The 20,157-nt window shown below is 37.0% G+C and overlaps 1 long non-coding RNA gene across 2 annotated transcripts; it reads left to right on the top strand.

The window, feature by feature from the left end:
• Positions 1-6,742: 6,742 nt before the first annotated feature.
• On the top strand, positions 6,743-19,384 carry LOC107831551 (uncharacterized). Of its 2 annotated transcripts, XR_012706593.1 has the most exons (4): positions 6,743-7,143; positions 7,232-7,280; positions 8,978-9,040; positions 19,184-19,384. It is a non-coding gene; the product is annotated as an uncharacterized LOC107831551 (long non-coding RNA). The 2 variants fall into 2 exon arrangements; XR_012706592.1 differs by having other exon boundaries at positions 7,232-9,040.
• Positions 19,385-20,157: the final 773 nt, after the last annotated feature.

Below are 20,157 nucleotides of genomic sequence, written 5' to 3'. Positions count from 1 at the left end.
AGGGATACTTCGCAAATGCGAAGTTTTCCCGGCTTGTCCTTCACGAACGCGAAGGCAATTTTTCTAGCCAACCCCTTTCCCTTCGCGAACGCGAAGCTTCGCACCTCAAGCCTTCGCGAACGCATTCTCTCTGTCGCGAACGCAAAGCACAAAATGTGCCAGACCCAATTTGCTCTTTGCGAACGCGAGACTCCCCTCGCGAATGCAAAGAAGGAAACCAAAAGCAGATTTCTGCAGTTTCCTCAAGTCCAAAAATGATCCGTTAACCACCCGAAACCAACCCGAGCTCTCGGGGCTCCAAACCAAACATGCACCCAAGTCCTAAAACATCATATGAACTTGCTCACGTGATCAAATCGTCAAAATAACACCCAGAACTACGAATCGGACACCAAATCAAAGGAAGTTTTCAAGAAAACTTTATAACTTATATTTTCACAACCGGACGTCTGAATCACGTCAAATCAACTTCGTTTCTCGTCAAATTCGGCAGACAAGTCATAAATACTATAGTGGACCTATATCGGACTCCGCAACCAAAATATGGACCCGATGTCAATAAATCCAATATCAGTAAATTCTTAAAAATTATTAAACTTTCAAACTTTTAATTTATCATCAAAATTCTATTTCTCGGGTTAGGGACCTCGGAATTCAATTCTGAGCATACGCCCAAGTCAAAATAGTGATCCAAGTTCGTTTGCTCCAAATATTGACCAAAGTCAACTCAGTTGAGTTTTAAAGCTCTATTTCACCTTTTAATCCACTTTTCACATAAAAACTTTCCGGAAAATTGTACGGACTGTGCACTCAAGTCGAGGAGTGATAAATAGTGCTTTTCGAGGTTTTAGAACACATAATTAATTATCAAATTTAAAGATGACATTTTGGGTCATCTCAGATATTTGCTTTTAATGCCATGGAATATTCTCTATTAAATGCTATCGGGAGAAGAACATTTATTACATTTTTATGAGTGTTATTCTTTCCGGTGACAAATGAAATAGTTGTTTTCGGACTTTAGCCATCCCCTGTCTTGTGTTCCACGTGTCCCTTTCTCGGACGGCCACATGTCATAGCATATTTTACCATTGTACAGTATGCTAGATAGGCTCCACACAGACATAATTTAAACTAATTTTAAACTTTATTAGTACTTTATTTCGTTTGGGGCAAAACTGAACAATAATCTTCATGAACAACTTCGTTCTCTCTTGAAAAAAGTCATATACATAACCAATGAGCACTAGCTTTATTTCTATTCCCTTGTTAAATTATGGCACTCATCAAATACAGCAACATTATACTTTTACCCTCTCTTCGTCGCATTTTATTGGCCACACTATGAGTACCCATAGCTTCTGAAAATTTATTAGATACGGCACAACAAATAACCGACTTTAAAAGAATTATGATTTTTATCAGTATAAACAATTATTACAAATGTAATATTCTTTTTCTCCGAAAATAGTTAACACGTGGATATGCTTCGGGGTTTGTTAGATACAACACACCAAAAATCGATTTTAAAGAATTATGAGCTATATCAATATAAACTAAAAGTAGAAAAACATGTTTTTTCCCCTCTTTAATGTATAGTCGAATTGCACTAAGAGTAGTTTAAAATATATAATTTTCATAATATTTAATCGATCTGCAATAAGAATGCCAAAAATTAAATTATGTTTTCATTAATGTAAGTACAATGTTGTAGATAATAACCATCACATTAGCAAGTTCATAATTGTTTGCAATAATTTGGAATCTGTTATAAAATAAAGACAGTAAAATAAAGGCAAGTATAGAGAGAAACTGATATATTATTAAACTTCAAACTTCTGTACATAATGAACTGGATTCTCCTCTATTTATAGAAGAAAGGAAGCTGCTGTGTAAGCTACTACTGCAAGCTGCTGTGTAAGCTGCTTGTAAGCTGCTGTGTAAGCTGCTTGGAAGCTGCTGTGTAAGCTGCTTGTAAGCTGCTGCTGCAAGCTGCTGTGTAAGCTGCTTGTAAGCTGCTGTGTAAGTTGCTTGTAAGCTGCTACTGCAAGCTGCTGTGTAAGCTGCTTGTACCAGATATAGATAATCTTCTATCATGGGTAATAATTATCCATAGCGGAGTACCGAAAGGATAAGCTTCTTCAGGAGGCTTATTTCCAATAGAGTACTAAATAGATAAACATATTTATGGCGGAGTCTCATATGGATAAACTTCTTCAGGAAGCTTATTTACAACGGAGTACTAAATAAACATCCATAATATAATATATTCATAACACTCCCCCTTGGATGTTCATTAAAAGATAACGTGCCTCGTTAAAACCTTACTAGGAAAAACCCCGTGGGAAAAAAATCCTAGTGAAGGAAAAAGAGTACACATATTTAGTAATACGCATTGCTAACTGCCTCATTAAAAACCTTATAAGGAAAACCCTGTGGGAAAAAACCTTAATAAGAAAAAAAGAGTACATCGCGTATTTTACTCCCCCTGATGAAAACCTTATTTCAAATATTTAAGTCTCCGCATTCCAATCTTGTATACCATCTTCTCAAAAGTTGAAGTTGGTAAAAATTTGGTGAATAAATCTGCCGGATTGTCACTTGAACGGATTTATTGCACATCAATGTCACCCTTTTTCTGAAGATCATGTGTGTAGAATAATTTTGGTGAAATGTGCTTCGTTCTATCTCCTTTTATAAATCCTCCCTTCAATTGGGCTATGCATGCAGCATTGTCTTCGTATAAAATTGTGGGTCTTTTTTCACATTCCAAACCACATTTTTCTCAAATAAAATGAATTATTGATCTCAACTATACGCATTCCCTACTTGCTTCATGAATAGCTATTATTTCAGCATGATTTGAAGAAGTAGCAACAATAGATTGTTTTGTGGATCGCCATGATATGATAGTACCTCCACATGTAAACACGTACCCGGTTTGAGACCTAGCTTTATGGGGATCAGATAAATAACCTGCATCTGCATAACCAACAAGATCTGCACTATCTTTGTTAGCATAAAACAAACCCATATCAAGAGTTCCCTTTAAATATCGTAATATATGCTTAATCCCGTTTCAATGTCTCCGTGTAGGAGAAGAGCTATATCTTGCTAGTAAATTAACAGAAAATGCTATGTCAGGCCTTGTAGCATTAGCAAGATACATAAGTGCACCAATTGCACTGAGATAGGGTGTTTCAGGACCCAGGAGTTCCTCATCCTCTTCTAGAGGTCAGAATGGGTCCTTATTCACTTCAAGTGATCGAACAACCATTGGTGTACTCAATGGGTGTGCTTTGTCCATGTAAAAGCGTTTTAAGACCCTTTCTGTATAGGCAGATTGATGGATAAATATCTCGTCTGCTAAATGTTCAATTTGCAAACCAAGACAAAGTTTTGTCTTCCCAAGATCTTTCATCTCAAATTCTTTCTTAGGATATTCAATTGCCTTTTGGAGCTCTTCTAAAGTTCCAACAAGATTTATGTCATCAACATAAACAGCAAGTATAACAAATTCTGAAGCCATTTTCTTTATGAAAATACATGGACAAATAACATCATTTATGTAACCTTCTTTCAGCAAATATTCACTGAGGCGATTATACCACATGCGCCCAGATTGCTTTAAACCGTACAAAGATCTTTGTAATCTGATTGAGTACATTTCCCGAGATTTTGAATATGCTTCAGGCATTTTAAATCCTTCAGGGATTTTCATGTAAATTTCATTATCAAGTGACCCGTACAGATAAGCTGTAACCACATCCATTAGATGTATTTCAAGCCTTTCACGTAAGGCTAAACTGATGAGATATCGAAATGTTATGGCATCCATAACGGGTGAATATGTTTCTTCATAATCGACTCCAGGTCGTTGTGAGAATCCTTGTGCGACAAGGCGAGCCTTGTATCTTTCAACTTTATTTTGCTCATTCCTTTTTGGCACAAAAACCCATTTATGACCAACTGGTTTTATTCCAGCAGGTGTTTGGACTATTGGTCCAAAAACCTCTCTTTTAGCAAGTGACTTCAATTCCGATTGAATTGACTCTTGCCATTTTGGCCAATCAGATCTTTGTCGACATTCTTCGACAGATCGGGGTTCAAGATTCTCACTATCTTGCATAATGTTAAGTGCAACATTATAAGCAAAAATATTATCCACCACTATTTCAGATCGATTTAAATTAATCCCATCACCAGTAGAACTTATTAAAAGTTCCCCGCTTACTTGATTCTTGGGTTCATTGATTTCTTCAGGAATCTCAGAACTAATCAGATCTTGGGTCTCTTCAGGAGATCCCTTCATAATATCATTTTGATCATTTGTCGATTTTCTTTTTCTAGGATTTCGATCCTTAGAACCCACAGGCCTACCACGCTTCAGGCGTGTTTTAGGTTCACTAGCTCTCATGCTAGTAGATGGTCCTGCTGGGACATCAATTCGGATAGGCACATTCTCTGCAGGGATATGTGACTTAGTTATCCTTTTCAAATCAGTAAATGTGTCTGGCATTTGATTTGCTATATTCTGTAAATGGATGATCTTCTGGACCTCCTGATTACATATAGGGGTACGCGGATCAAAGTGAGATAATGATAAAACTTTCCACACAATTTCTCTTTTGATTTCCTTTTTCTCTCCCACTAATTGTGGGAAATTTGTTTCATCAAATCGACAATCTGCAAATCGAGCAGTAAATAAATCTCCCGTCAATGGTTCAAGATAGCGAATAATAGAGGGTAATTCAAACCCAATATATATTCCTAACCTTCTTTGGGGGCCCATCTTACTGCGCTGTGGTGGTGCTACTGGCACATATACAGCACATCCAAAAATTCGTAGATGGGAAATATTTGGTTCATGACCAAAAACTAATTGTGACGGAGAATATTTATTATAATGTGTTGGTCTGAGACGGATAAGTGATGTTGCGTGCAAGATAGCATGGCCCCAAACAGTAGTGGACAATTTTGTTTTCATAAGTAGTGGTCTTGCTATCAATTGCAGTCGTTTAATAAATGACTCTGCAAGGCCATTTTGAGTATGAACATAAGCTACCGGATGTTCAACTTTTATCCCAACTGATAGATAGTAATCATCAAAAGCTTGAGATGAGAATTCTCCAGCATTATCAAGGCGAATAGCCTTTATAGGATAATCTGGGAATTGTGCCCTTAATCGAATTATTTGGGCTAATAACTTTGCAAACGCCAGGTTGCGAGATGATAATAGGCACACATGAGACCATCTTGAAGATGCATCTATTAGGACCATAAAATATCTAAGCAACCCACTTGGTAGGTGAATAGGTCCACATATATCCCCATGTATACGTTCTAAGAAGGTAGGTGACTCAATGCCAACCTTCATTGGTGATGGTCTAGTGATCATTTTACCTTGATAACAAGCATCACAAGAAAATTCATTATTTGTAAGAATCTTCAGGTTCTTTAATGGATGCCCACTCGAATTTTCAGTAATTCGTCTCATCATTATTGATCCAGGATGGCCCAAACGGCCATGCCTAAGCACAAAAGTATTTGAATCAGTAAACTTCTGGTTTACGATAGAGTGTGTTTCAACTGTACTAATCTTTGAATAATATAAGCCAGAAGATAAAGTTGGTAACTTTTCTACAATGCATTTCTGGCCAGAAATATTCTTTGTAATACAAAGATATTCCACATTCATTTCATCTATTGTCTCAACATGATACCCATTTCGGCGGATATCTATAAAACTCAACAAGTTTCTTCGGGACTTGGAGGAGTACAATGCATTGTCGATAATAAGTTTTGTTCCCTTAGACAGAAATACAATAGCTCTTCCGGAGCCTTCAATCAAACTTATATTACCAGAAATTGTAGAAACATTTGCCTTTTTCTTATGCAAATAAGAAAAGTATTTCTGATCTTTGAATATGGCATGAGTTGTTCCACTATCAACTACACAAATATCTTCATGATTTGTCTTTGATCCAAACATAATTTGAGGATTATCCATAATCTGTGATACTTTCAAAGTATTTGCTCGAGATGGCAGAGTCTCGTGCTGATAACGTGTTATAAAATAAAGACAGTAAAATAAAGGCAAGTATAGAGAGAAACTGATATATTATTAAACTTCGAACTTCTGTACATAATGAACTGAATTCTCCTCTATTTATAGAAGAAAGGAAGCTGCTGTGTAAGCTGCTACTGCAAGCTGCTGTGTAAGCTGCTGTGTAAGCTGCTTGTAAGCTGCTTGTACCAGATATAGATAATCTTCTATCATGGGTAATAATTATCCATAGCGGAGTACCGAAAGGATAAGCTTCTTCAGGAGGCTTATTTCCAATAGAGTACTAAATAGATAAATATATTTATGGCGAAGTCTCATATGGATAAACTTCTTCAGGAAGCTTATTTACAACGGAATACTAAATGAATATCCATAATATAATATATTCATAACAGAATCATGTTTGATAGGTTTTAAAGAAGAGAATTCTTTGAAAAGATGTTTATCAGTTTAAGGTACTAAGATGTACGGTGTATGTTTGGGATTACATCTCATGACACGTAATATTTGATAGTCTCAAAGAGATAGATATCTCAGTTTTTGTAAAAATCTATATCTATATAAATATATAATAGAGGGCCTATGACCGGGTTACGTGGCACTCTCATTGGGCGGAAAATATATTTTTTCTGCCTCAGTATTTTTTCACTTTTAAAATCAGAAAATTCATCGCTTTAAAACCTAAAGATTAACCGCTCAACAACAAAAGACTCCTCACGCTACATCCTTACCGCTTCACATACACAACCGCCTCTTCCCACATGCCACAACCATAGTTTTCTCCCCACAGGGATTTGTTACTCACTGTTCCCCTACTTATCTCACTTTTCATACTCTATCGATTCATCTGTAATCTTTCATCTCTATTTTTAATTTCCTTCAGCAACTTCTCGCTACCTTGACCTTTGTTAAAATTCTTCAAACGAAACTCTCTCTAACTTCTTTGTTCTATTTATTTTTTTAGGGGAAAGGAAACTCTGGTTTATTCACTACTAACCTCTAGGTTTTTCCCTCGCCACGGTTTTCCTCACCAAATGCCAATGAAGTCTAGAAAACAAAATATACTTTCACCCACTGTTTGTAATCCTTTCAAAGCTAATCTTTACCATTTATGCCATTTTCTTATTCTTCTAAAATTGTTTACATCCTAATCTTACTGTATAGGTATGGAAAACCAAAGATTGGGGTGCCAAAATACCGTGAAGAGATTGAGGTACGTCCAAAACTTCTTCACTACTATACTTTTTGCACAATTCATAACCATTGGTGTGAATATTCTGGAATACTCTAATTTTCTTCCAAAATCAATAACTAAGGATGTAAACATTATGTTAAGATTCTAAAACACATTAAACTTTGTAAAAAAACAAATATTATTCACTACTATATGATTTTAACACAATATAACTAATGTTTAAATATTATGAAATACTATAATTATTTACCTCATTACTGCTTTTTACTTGGAAGCAAAGTTCGACAACAATGTCTTTAAATGTTGATTATATATATAGATTATTCCTACATTAATATTACTATATTTGGCCTGCACATTTCCTTTGCGTTCTGATTGAAGTCCGAAATATGCATTTAACAAAGCGACAAAAGCAAAATGATCAGAAACATATTTTTTCCAGAGCAATATTGTAAAACCAGAAAATCTATTCTGCAATTTTCTTATATCTTGCTCTTTTCCTATATTCAAAAGACATGCCTCTTTTTAATCCTAAGTCATGCCTCCTACTCGATCTTCTTATTTCTCTTCCTACAAAACTCACTCCTTCTACAGTAATATCTATAAATGTTATTTTTTCGCGCTTATAGTGGATAACAACTGGATGAATCCTGATATCTTTAGACTAACTAAGGGGGAAAAGAGAGGTCACGCCTTCAATAATGATATCTATAAATATTGTTTACATATAGTTTAGTATTATGGTGTTTAGACTGTACTAGATTTTTATTGTAGCCTTATATTTTGGTACTGCATAGTTGTTCAACTTTCTGTTACTTCTCTTTGTCTAAAAATCACGCATTCCATAATAATATGTATAAATATTTTTTATATATAGTTTACTGATATGAAGTTTAAATTGCCTTAACTTTTTATCGTAGCCTCAGAAAATGATATTGGATTGTAGTTCAACTTCCTCCTCTATTAGCATTTCTTTTTCTACACTTTTATGCTCTGCTTGCAGCGAAATATATCATGCAATTATCAAAGGTAAATTTTTATGCATGCTGCATTGCATTTGTCAATGTAACAAGTGCAACTAAAGAACTTGAAGTCTCCATATATTTGATGTATCGAAATATCTCACAAATGTGGATTGAATATTTGAAAAATAAACAAGTACAACTATCAATAATGCAAAGATTGACTTTCAATATATTTGCGTATGTAAAAATATTATATATATTATTGCATTTATGACTTGTGAATTACATTATTGTAGATAAATAGTTTATAATGTACTTTTCTGGACTCGTCATTAGGTCATCATCCTCAGAAAAATTTATTCCACATACAATATGTTATTTTCAAGGTTGAAGTGAAGATTTTCAGACTATTATGAGTGCAAATTGGATATCCTTCTCTCAAATAATTTGCCAAAGTTGTTATCAACATCTAAAGACAACGCAAACCCGATCATTACATATGATATTGTGGAGTAAGGAACTTTACAAAGCGAATATTGTGACTTACTCTTGCAATAACTTATTACGATTACAATTGTTTGGTTATCTTATGTCAAGGGCTATATATGGAGTAGAAAGAACAACTATTTAATCCGGTATATAATATTTTCACTGTATGCAAGTCCATTTCATTCTAACTATGTGTCTTAAATAAACTAAGGTTATCAAAAGTACTTTTACAAATTAAAGTATGTTGCCATGTGTTTGCAGATTCGATTTATTTAGCACTCAGTTAGTTCAAATGGTAAACAACTTAATGTTCACGGTTTGCAGGTTAGGACTTATTTATAGTCGTTGTTTATATAAATCCAGATAGAAACTTGCATTTTGTAGTTAATCTTATGTTGCTCCTCTACCTTCCTCTCTTCCTATTATTTTTCATATAGCTGCTTTTCGGTTTAAATATGTATTGCTACGTAGTAAAACATTGTTCAATAATTCATTTTTTTTGTTGTCTAATTGATGCCTATATGACACGAAATGTAGTGGGGTGATAGAATTCGAGGGTCCACCAAACTATATAGAGAACCATGTTCTCTATTAGTTTTCACAGATTACGCACACACAACAGTAAGTAAATGACACTGAAAGTTTTTACGTGGAAAATTACCAGTTCACGGGATTAAAAACCACGACCTACCCATATAGGATTTCAACTTCACTACTGAACAAACTTTTAGATTACAACCTATTGTAACCTAGGAATTAACTTCTTAATCGCTCACTAACTTGTAACAATCCTATTACAAGCCACTTTGTATTACCTCTACTACAAAGACTTTACAACTCGACTAACTCTAGCTAAGACACAAACGCAAAGGTTTATGATTTACAAAAGGGTTTCCTACACAATGATTCTAAGTAAGCTAAGTAGGAATTTCAAGTAAGAACTTTGACAAAGGTACAACTCAACTAAGGACATATAATAACTTGATATGGGGAACTGGTCTGTAGCAGTGTTGTTCTTTGTTCTTGATGCACTTGAGAATCATTTTCTGGATGATCAATCACTGTGGGAGTGCTTGAGTGAATTCTCCAAGTGTTCAAGTGATGTTTTGTCTTTGGTTTAATATTAATATAACATTGATGACATCACTTGAATGATGTAAGCAACTTGGGTGCAAGATCTTTCCCAATGCAGTTGATTGCTGCATTGTGTTGTATTGTTGCGTATGCATGCAACCACTTTTTAGCTGTTGGAGGGTTGACTGGTATGATCACCAAGGGAACTGATGTCCATCTGTTCCCCTTATTGATTCTTGTGGGAGTGCTCGAGTGAATTCTCTAAGTGTTCAAGTGATGTTTTGTCTTTGGTTTAATGTTAATATAACATTGATGGCATCACTTGAATGATGTAAGCAACTTGGGTACAAGATCCTTCCCAATGCAGTTGACTGTTGCACTGTGTTGTACTGTTGCGTGTGCAGGCAGCCACTTTTCAGCTGTTGGAGTTGACTGGTACGATCACCAGGGGAACTGATGTCCATTTGTTCCCCTTGTTGATTCTTTAGCTTCTGAAAGACTGATGAACCTCTCAAGCTTAAGTCTGGTTATTTCCGCATACTTGAGAATGTGTATCATGTTCCTTATAATTGAAATGCCAACGAAGAACCATAATGAACCAGAAATGGCAATGCCTAACCTTGAATTCCCCCTAAATTTGTGTTCCTCCTCAATCAATGCACATCATTTATTCAATTATGCATATTCTTCCCCCTTTCGGCATCATAAAAAGAAGAAAAACAAGTAAAAGCAAAAATAAGTTCAGTGTGGTTAACTCATGCCACATGTGTGCACACAAATATAATAGAAGACAGGGACATAAGAGTAATGTATACACAACAAAAAGGGAAAAACTTTCTTTAAACAATTTGGATTTTACGACAGGAGCAGTTTCAATGTTGCCAGCAACCATCCACAATTCAAAACAAAAAAAAAACAAGTACCAACGATAAAAGATCATTAGAAAAGTCATAAAAATCGGACACTTAAAACTTGACACTGGAAGGGACACTATTTAGGGAGAACTAGAGGAAGAGGGCTTAGAGGAGGGGCAAGGGTTTTGAGGACTAGAACAATTCAAGCATTCGCCGATATTTGCTCATTGAGAAGTCTTTGTTTCAGGTCCTCCACTTGTTTCTTGAGCTCAACATTCTCCTTAGTCAAACGGGCAGCCTTTGAGCTTTGAGAACTACTGTAACCATGTGCCTCCTAAAGCTGACTGAGCTGACCCTCAAGAATAGCATTTCTTGCTTTTAACTTCCTGATCTCCTCTGTAGCACTGTTCTAAGCGTTGATCAATTGAGAAATGGTAGAAGTGCTTCCAACTCCTCCAACTTTATCAAATGCACTCATATTCTTCGAGAGTGGTCTTGGAGAAAGTTTGCTTCCTAGTTCCCACTTTAGCTTATCCCAGAGGGACCTTGAAGAACTCAAAAACCTTGGTGAGAAGGAACCCATAAGGCAGCCCATGGTTACCATCTTTGAACTCTGCCATTTTTTGCATGTGTTCAATCATAATCCCATGCAGGTTAATGGTAGTGAAGCCATCCAGCGCTTCCATGAGAACCATGTTGGCTCTAGAGGTAATGGATCTTCTCTCAGCTCGGGGAAGCACCACTTTATTCACCATCTCAAACATCAATTGGTACATTGGAAGGAGAGCCTTCTTGTGCACACGTTCACCCTGCTGGATTGCCTTGTCCTTAACAATAGCATTTCTAAAATTGGAAGAGCGTGATCCTTGGATTGATGACAACCCTTCAGCAGGCACACCCAAAATCGACCCCAACAAAGTAGAGTCCATCACAATGTCAACCCCATTCACCAGTACGCAGATGTGATCATCCTCAACTTTGAAGAAGTCGGCATAAAAGCTTTGTACTTCATCCTCACAACTTTTGGAGCATCATTTGTAAACAAGTATGTCCATTGCTGGAATTCACAGATTTCAACCAATTGCCGCACTCCGGCCAGCTCCAAAATGTCAGGGGCAAATGTGCGGCCCCATTGTACCTTCCGATTCCTCAATTTTTCTTTCCCAGCACTCTGGGATTCATCAACTTTGGCTTTCTTGGAGGAACCGGGTTCCTCTTCGACATCAACTTTCCTTTTCACATGCTTGCGAGCAGTTTTTCCCTTCTCAACGGACTTTGCAGACACTATTTTCTCAGACACATTTTCACCAGAATCTTCCATCACCTTATTACCAGATGTTTCACCACCTTCTTCTACTATCTTGTCGCAAGATTCTTCCACCAAATTGTCACTAGAGATAACATCATCACTCTTGTTTGGACTCTCAATACTCATAGAAAATTTCTTTTTAGACTTGGAGAAAGAGTGCTTCTGTGAGCGCTTGTGAGTCAAGGAACCAGGTTCCTCGTCCACTTCATCATCCATAGTGACAACATGCACTACATTTTCATGTACAACCTTCCCATCCTTCACCAATTTCCTCCTCCTTTGATTGACTTGACTTTTCTTAAGAGCGGACTCAAGAGCCTCCTTCTTTTGCAATCTTGTAGTGGGTCGCTTAGGAGTTGGCTCTAAAGTAGAAACCGGTCTAAGCCTAGCCGGATAAAGCTAGCAATAGCTATATCATCGAAATCCTATTCATTATCCCCATTCTCTTCACCAGATACAGATCTCATCTCAGGCACCACCACATACAGAGGCTCAGCATAAACATAAGGAGAGAGAGTAGGGTCAATACTGACCTGGGGCTCTTGAGAGGACCCCTGAGTTGGATCCTCCGAGGAGGGATCAGGTCCTTCATTAGGTACCCAGTAGTATTGTCCTATGTTGATTGTTCAACAGGCACAAGCTCTCTACCTTCTACCAAGGTCTTAGGCTCTTCCCCGTAAGGCTCAGACCCATCCTCACCTCCTTCGATAATAACCCCTTCAGCCACTATAGATGGCATATTTTCCATTGTTTTTTTCTCTTGTAACTCCATGAAAAATGCAGGAGAAGGAGGAGTGTTACCTGTGGACTCAAGAATAGGAACTGTCTTTGTTGATTCAGCATTCTTAGGACCAGCAGTTTGGTCTACATTTGAGCCTTCTTCCATAGGAAGACTGGAGATCTCCTGATTTTCCTCTTCATCAACTGTACCCTTTTCACCCAGTTTTTCCGGTGAGGCGGGATGAGAGCTCGTAGCCACAAACCTTTTAGGAGTCGAGGTTTTGCGGCTCTGATGAGAAACAGAACTCGATTGGGTAAGAGAGGAGACTGAGTGTAGTGGTGACTCTGTCCTAGGGTTTTAGTTAGTTGTGGAGTTGAGTGAGGAGTCTAACATCGGTGTTTTAACTGGTAGAGACTCAATGGGGGTGTTACTTGAAACACCTGAGGCTTCTTGATTTTCAGTTATGGTGAGAAGTGATGAGTTTAAGAGGAGGTATTGGGAGTTTGAAGAGAGAAAGAAGAATTTTTTTTTTTGAAGTTTGATGTGAGGAGTTGTGACAGTGATGGATGTATTTAAGATGGATGAGGGACCGGTTAAGAAAATGCGACAATTTTAGGAAACGGGTCGCTTACCAATGGGAGAGACCTTTGGGTTCAAAAGACACAAAGAAAAGAAACTGACACACTGATGATGTGGCACTGTTTTATCTGTTCAAAATTGTGCATGAGAGAACAGAGAAACTACTAACCTGTGTTAGGAGAACCAGGTTTCCTGGCGGATCTTGCAAGTGTAAGGTTTACCCTTTTTACCAGCATGCACTGCATCAACTGCTCTGTAATAATTATGCGTGTGTACCTATAACGGTATAAGATGAGTTAGACTTTGCCAGAAAATACTTTTTAGCTAATTTTACCTGTACATTTCTTTTGTAGCCAATCATTGAGGGACCAGGTTCTCAGTTGGGTTTTATCAACCCCAGTGTCGGGCGATTTCTTTCAAAATGTTCTCTGCTCAAGGCTTTGGTGAATATGTCTGCAATCTGATCTTCTGTGCTGCAGAATTTCATACAGATGAGCCCTTTTTCAATATTGTCTCTGAGGAAGTGGTGACGCACATCAATGTGCTTGGTTCTCTTATGTTGGACTGGATTTGGCCATGTTGAGTGCACTTGTATTGTCGCACAGGAGGGGCACACAGTCAGAGAACACTCCAAAGTCTTCCAACTACTGTTTGATCCATAACAATTGAGCACATCAAGAAGTACCTGCTATATATTTCGCTTCTGCAGTTGAGAGTGCCACTGAGTTTTGCTTCCTTGTACCCCATAAGATTAGACAGGAACCCAGAAAATGTGCCATTCGAGACGTGATTTTCCTATCCACCAGATATCTTGCATAATCAGCATCAACATACCCAACAAGATCAAAGTTGTCTCCTGAGGGATAGTAGAGAACCAGGTCTTGTGTTTCTTTGAGATATCTCAATATTCTTTTGGTAGCCTTCAAATGAGATTCCTTTCGATTAGACTGAAACCTTGCATAGAGACACACGCTGAACACAATGTCTGGTATGCTTGTAGTGAGATATAATAGCGACCCTATAATACCTCTATACATGGTCTGATTTACAGGGGAGCCATGTCCATCCATGTCTAGATGAGTGGTTGTGGCAATATGAGTGTCAATAACTTTTGATGTTTCTATGTCGAATCTTTTTAGCAGCTCTTTGATGTACTTATGCTGACTTATCAGTGTTCCCTTTTGAGATTGCTTCATCTGAAGTCCCAAGAATAAACTTGATTCTCCCATCATGCTCATCTCAAACTCACTCCCCATGAGTTTTGCAAATTCTTCACATAGAGAGTCGACTGTGGATACAACGATGATATCATCAACATATACTTTCACAATGAATAGGTTCCTCCCTCGTTTCTTCTGAAAAAGAGTGTTGTCAATTTTCCCTCTTGTAAATCCATTTTTTAGAAGAAACTTTGACAATCTTTCATACCAATCCCGGGGAGCCTGCTTTAGCCCATACAATGCTCGTCCAGTTTGAACGCGCGCTCAGGATGCTTGTGATTCTCAAATCTAGGTGGCTGCTTGACATAAAATTCTTCTTTTAGGAAGCCATTCGAAAATGCACTTTTGACATCCATTTGTAACAATGTGAACTTCATATGAGATGCAAAGACAATAAGAATTCTGATAGCTTCCATTCGAGCAACTGGAGAAAAAGTTTCATCATAGTCAATCCCTTCTTCCTGGTTGTAGCCTTGAACTACAAGCCTTGCCTTGTTTCTTGTTGTATTTCCAAACTCATGGAGTTTGTTATTGAATACCTACCTGGTTCCTATAATAGTTCGATCTGTAGGTCGAGGAACCAGGTGCCATACCTTGTTCCTTTCAAATTGATGCAGCTCATCTTGCATGGCTGTGATCCAATCTACATCTTTCAATGCTTCTTTGATATCTTTGGGCTCTATTTGAGAAAGAAAAACTGAGAAGGCAAGTGAGTTTCTAGTTTTTGACATGGTTTGAATTCCTGAGTCAAGAAGAATGATTATGTTGTCAAGAGGGTGTGAAATTTTGTGCTTCCAATTTGGTACCTGAGCCTCATTGGTAGAAAACCCAGGTATATCTGACTGAGGTTCTTGGCCGCTTCTTATTTCTACAAGTGGAGTACCTTGTACTGCATCGACAACTCTGTTTGCAGCTTCAGTTGTTGTGATTGTGGGACCAGGTTCTTCTCCAATGGATGGAGATGTAGTTGCATCATCTTCACTGGATTCCTTGACATGACTCATCATGTCTGCCTTTCTACTTTCCATGTCAATGACTTCACCTGGAACATATAAAGGTTCTCAATCTTGATCATCATGTATGTCCTTCTCACATGAGAGGTGAGATTCATCAAAGATCACATGTATACTCTCCTCAACACATTGAATTCTTTTGTTGTATACTGTGTAAGCTTGCTTTGGGACGAGTATCCCAGAAAGATTCCTTCATCACTTTTGGCATCAAATTTTCCAAGAGCTTTCTTGCCATTGTTGAGAAGAAAACATTTGCAGTCGAATGTCCTCAAATGCGTCAGCTTGGGCTTTCTTCCATTCAGCAACTCATAAGGTGTTTTGTTTATAAAGGACCGATCATGCACATGTTTATCAAGTAACATGCAGTGTTGACTGCTTCTGCCCAGAAAGTTTTTGCAATGCCACTGTCAATTAGAATTGTCCTTGCCATATCTTCAAGAGTCATGTTCTTCCTCTCGACAACAACATTTTGTTGTGGTGTTCTTGGAGTTGAGAAATTATGAGTAATGCCATTTTCGACACAGAATTCATCTAATTTGGCATTATCAATTTCTGTCCCATGGTCAGATCTGATGCAAGCTACATTACTTCCCATCTTCACTTGTATTTTCTTGACAAATGCAACAAATACTTAGAAGGTTTCATCCTTGGTTCTGAGAAATAGGGTCCAAGTGAATCTGGAGTAGTCGTCCACTATCACAAAGATATATCTTTTTCCTCCTATGTTTGGCACCCTCATAGGTCCACATAGATCCATATGAAGTGCTAACTTCCTTTTTGAGCTTGAATGAGGATCTGACATGCTTTCTTTTTGCACACGCATCAAATACCTTGTGTTCCTTGAAGCTTGACTTGGGCAGACCACGAACCAGGTCCTTTTGGACTAGCTTGTTCAGTAGTGGAAAGTTTTCATGCCCCATCCTTCTGTGCCATAATTCAGCATCATCATCAATATCTCTTAAACATTTGAGATCACCACTCTCTTGGTCAAGACATCTTTTTCTCAAGCTCTTAGACAACTGAGATCGTCTCTTTCAAGCTCAGTGTTAGCAACTCTTTTGGTCAAGACATCTTTTTCTTTTTCAACACTCTTAATGGTTTCGTTCAAATCAACCACCACTACTACTAGATAATCTCTCTCAAGTTCTAAGTTAGCAACTTTTTCAATTAAAACTTCTTTCTCTTTCTTAGTACACTCAATAATCTCTTTTAAATCAACCACAACAACTACTAGATCATCTCTTTCATGTTCTACGTTTGCAATTTTTTCAGTTAGGGCATCTTTTTCTTCTTTCAAACTCTCAATAGTTTCTTTCAAATCTACCACAACGACTACTAGATCATCTCTAGATTGTTCTGCTTCTCTTAATTCCACAATTAGAGAATTTTTATTATTTATAAGACTGTGGTATGCATCTATTAAAACATTTGCCAAAGACATGAGTTTTTTTAGGAGAATAAAATTTCAGATTTCTCTAAACATCTAGAAAATTTACCTCATTATCGTCGTCGTCATCTCCATCATCATCAGACTGAGCCATCAAGGCAAAATAGAGTCATATTTAGTTGCTTCACTTTTTACTGCCATCATTGAACTGTCACTATGATCATTATCTTCTTCAGATTCGCTGGAGGAGTCTCCCCATGCATCAAGAGCTTGCTTCAAAACATTGTCATCGGTATTCTTTCTCTTGAAATGTTTATTAGGAACCGAGTTCCTCTTAGCTGCTTTGTCTGTGTTGTGCTTGAATTGATCTTGCTTTAAGAGGGGACAGTCCTTGATGAAGTGTCCTGGCTTGCCACATTTATGACATAAGTCATATTTTTTTGTCTTGCTATAACTGCCCCTTTTTGGAATGCCTCCATTTTTGCGAACCATTTTCTGAAATCTTCTTGTCAAGTAAGCCATATCACCATCCTCACCACTTGAATCATTGTTGTATGTCTTAAGGACCAGATTCTTCTCTCTTTTGGGTTCTCTTCTTTCATTGTCCTTCTTTTTCTTCATTTCATACGTTTTCAAATTGCCAACAAGTTCATCAATGGTCAGCTTCTGCAAGTCCTTTGCCTCTGTGATAACATTCACTTTGCTTTCCTAGGAACTGGGCAGTACACTAAGTATTTTCCTAACAAGTTTGTTTCTTGGAAGAATTTCTCTAAGAGAGTGAGGCTCATTAATGATAGATGTAAAGCGAGTATGCATATCTTGGATGGATTCACCATCATTCATCCTGAAGAGCTCGTATTCAGTTGTGAGTATGTCGATCTTGGATTGCTTGACATGTGTTGTTCCTTCATGAGTTGTTTGGAGAGCTTTCCAGATTGTTTTGGCTGACTGGCATGCCGATATCCTGTTGTGTTCATAAGGACCAATACCATAAACGAGAATTTTCTTTGCACGGAAATTCTTTTCTATGGATTTTCGGTCGGCGTCATTGAATTTTTTTCTTGTTTTGGGGATGGTTATAGTAGGATCGCTACTGGTTTTTATGGGAACGAAGGGTCCATCACAGATGACATCCTAGAGCTCGAAATCCTCAGCCATGATGAAGTCATGCATCCTGGTCTTCCACCATCCATAATACTGGCCATTGAACCTTGGTGGTCTGTAGGTACATTAGCCTTCTTCAAAGTTTGGTGGAGCAACCATGAGGATCCTTTCTAGGTGTTCGCCTGATAGAAAGAACCTGCTATGATACCAATTGATAGAATTCTAAGGTCCACCAAACTATATAGAGAACCAGGTTCTCTATTAGTTTCCATAGATTACGCACACACAACAGTAAGTAAATGACACTGAAAAATTTTACATGGAAAATTTTCAGCTCACGGGATTAAAAACCACGACCTACTCTTGTAGGATTTTAATTTCATTACTGAGAAAACTTTTAGATTACAACCTATTGTAACCTAGGAATTAACTTCTTAATCCCTCACTAACTTGTAACAATCCTATTACAAGTCACTTTGTAATACCTCTATTACAAAGACTTTACAACTCGACTAACTCTAGCTAAGACACAAACACAAAGGTTTATGATTTACAAAAGGGTTTCCTACACAGTGATTCTAAGTAAGCTAAGTAGGAATTTCAAGTAAGAACTTTGACAAAGGTACAACTCAACTAAGGACATATAATAACTTGCTATGGGGAACTGGTCTGTAGCAGTGTTGTTCTTTGTTCTTGATGCACTTGAGAATCGTTTTCTGGATGATCAATCACTGTGGGAGTGCTTGAGTGAATTCTCCAGGTGTTCAAGTGATGTTTTATCTTTGGTTTAATGTTAATATAACATTGCTAACATCACTTAAATGATGTAAGCAACTTGGGTATAAGATCCTTCCCAATGCAATTGATTGTTGCACTGTGTTGTACTGTTGCGTGTGCAGCCAGCCACTTTTTAGCTGTTAGAGGGTTGACTGGTACGATCACCAGGAGAACTGATGTCCATATGTTCCCCTTGTTGATTATTTATCTTCTGAAAGACTAACGAACCTCTCAAGCTTAAGTCTGGTTATTTCCACATGCTTAAGAATGTGTATCATGTTCCTTATCTAGTTCTTGACATTAAGTTTGTTAGATCATCAAAACATAAAACAAGGTACTTATAACCTATCATAGGAAATTAGCCATATATAAAGTGTATTTGTAAATGGAGGTCCTATTCTTCTGATGTTTATTGTTGTCTATTTTCAGGAAAATATGACACAAACTGCGTGAAGAGTATGTCTTTGTTATTGAAAAAGAAGTTCATTACATATTTGTAGCAGCGTTAGACTATAAGTTTAGATTAATTGATTATGTAAAAGTGAGGGTTAGAGAAAGAAGAAAGAAAAGGGTCGGATGAATAAGTACTCAAGTAATGGAGAGATACATTTGATTAATTCTTTTCCTTTTCTTTTTTTTTCTTTTTCTTCTCTTTTTCTATTTCTTTTTTGCTTCCATCTCTTTTAAGTTTTTGATTAATTTTTATTTGAGGGAATTGAAACTATCAAATTTATGAAACATAGGTGTGAACAATTAATAGTAAGAAATAAAATATCAAGAAAGATTCCTTAGAGAAAGAAAGCAAGCAAGCGACATCTTAGGTTTACATTCTCAGGCTTTTACCTTATAATTATTTTTCCATTTAAAATTTTGTTTTTCCCTAATTCAAGTCACATATATTGCTGTAAATGATTTTAAGTCGTGAGTTGTTTCAGATTTAACATGGAATATCAGTTCCGTCAAAAATTATTTATATAGGTCTAAAATCATCCTGCATGGAAAGATTTGTTTGTATAAAGAATTTCATCATATAAATTTAAAAGAAGTATGAAAAGATAGTAAAATCACATAAACATGATTTATTAGAATTTCATTGGTTTACCAAAATTATAACATTACTATTTAATTATGTTCTTATATTTTTTATAATCGCGCGAAGCGCGAGCAAATATACTAGTAATTCAATATTATTAGCGCCCATAGTGCCCTGAAACAATATACCAGTAATAACGTAATTCAAATGTATCAAGTGTTGTGATATTAATATTTTTCAATTCGTTCGGTAGTTTTTTTAAAAAATCTTCCTCCCCTTTGATACCCTATTGCTCTCAAACTCACGATCCTGGGATTGAATGTGGGGTACTGACCATCTGAGGCTAAACAAAGCAGGAAAAAGGGATGGT

This window comes from Nicotiana tabacum, chromosome 24 (assembly GCF_000715075.1).
Source record: "Nicotiana tabacum cultivar K326 chromosome 24, ASM71507v2, whole genome shotgun sequence".
Taxonomy (NCBI): Eukaryota; Viridiplantae; Streptophyta; class Magnoliopsida; order Solanales; family Solanaceae; genus Nicotiana; species Nicotiana tabacum.
The sequence above is the reverse complement of the archived record's forward strand: the minus strand, read 5'-3'. Positions and strand labels throughout refer to the sequence as shown.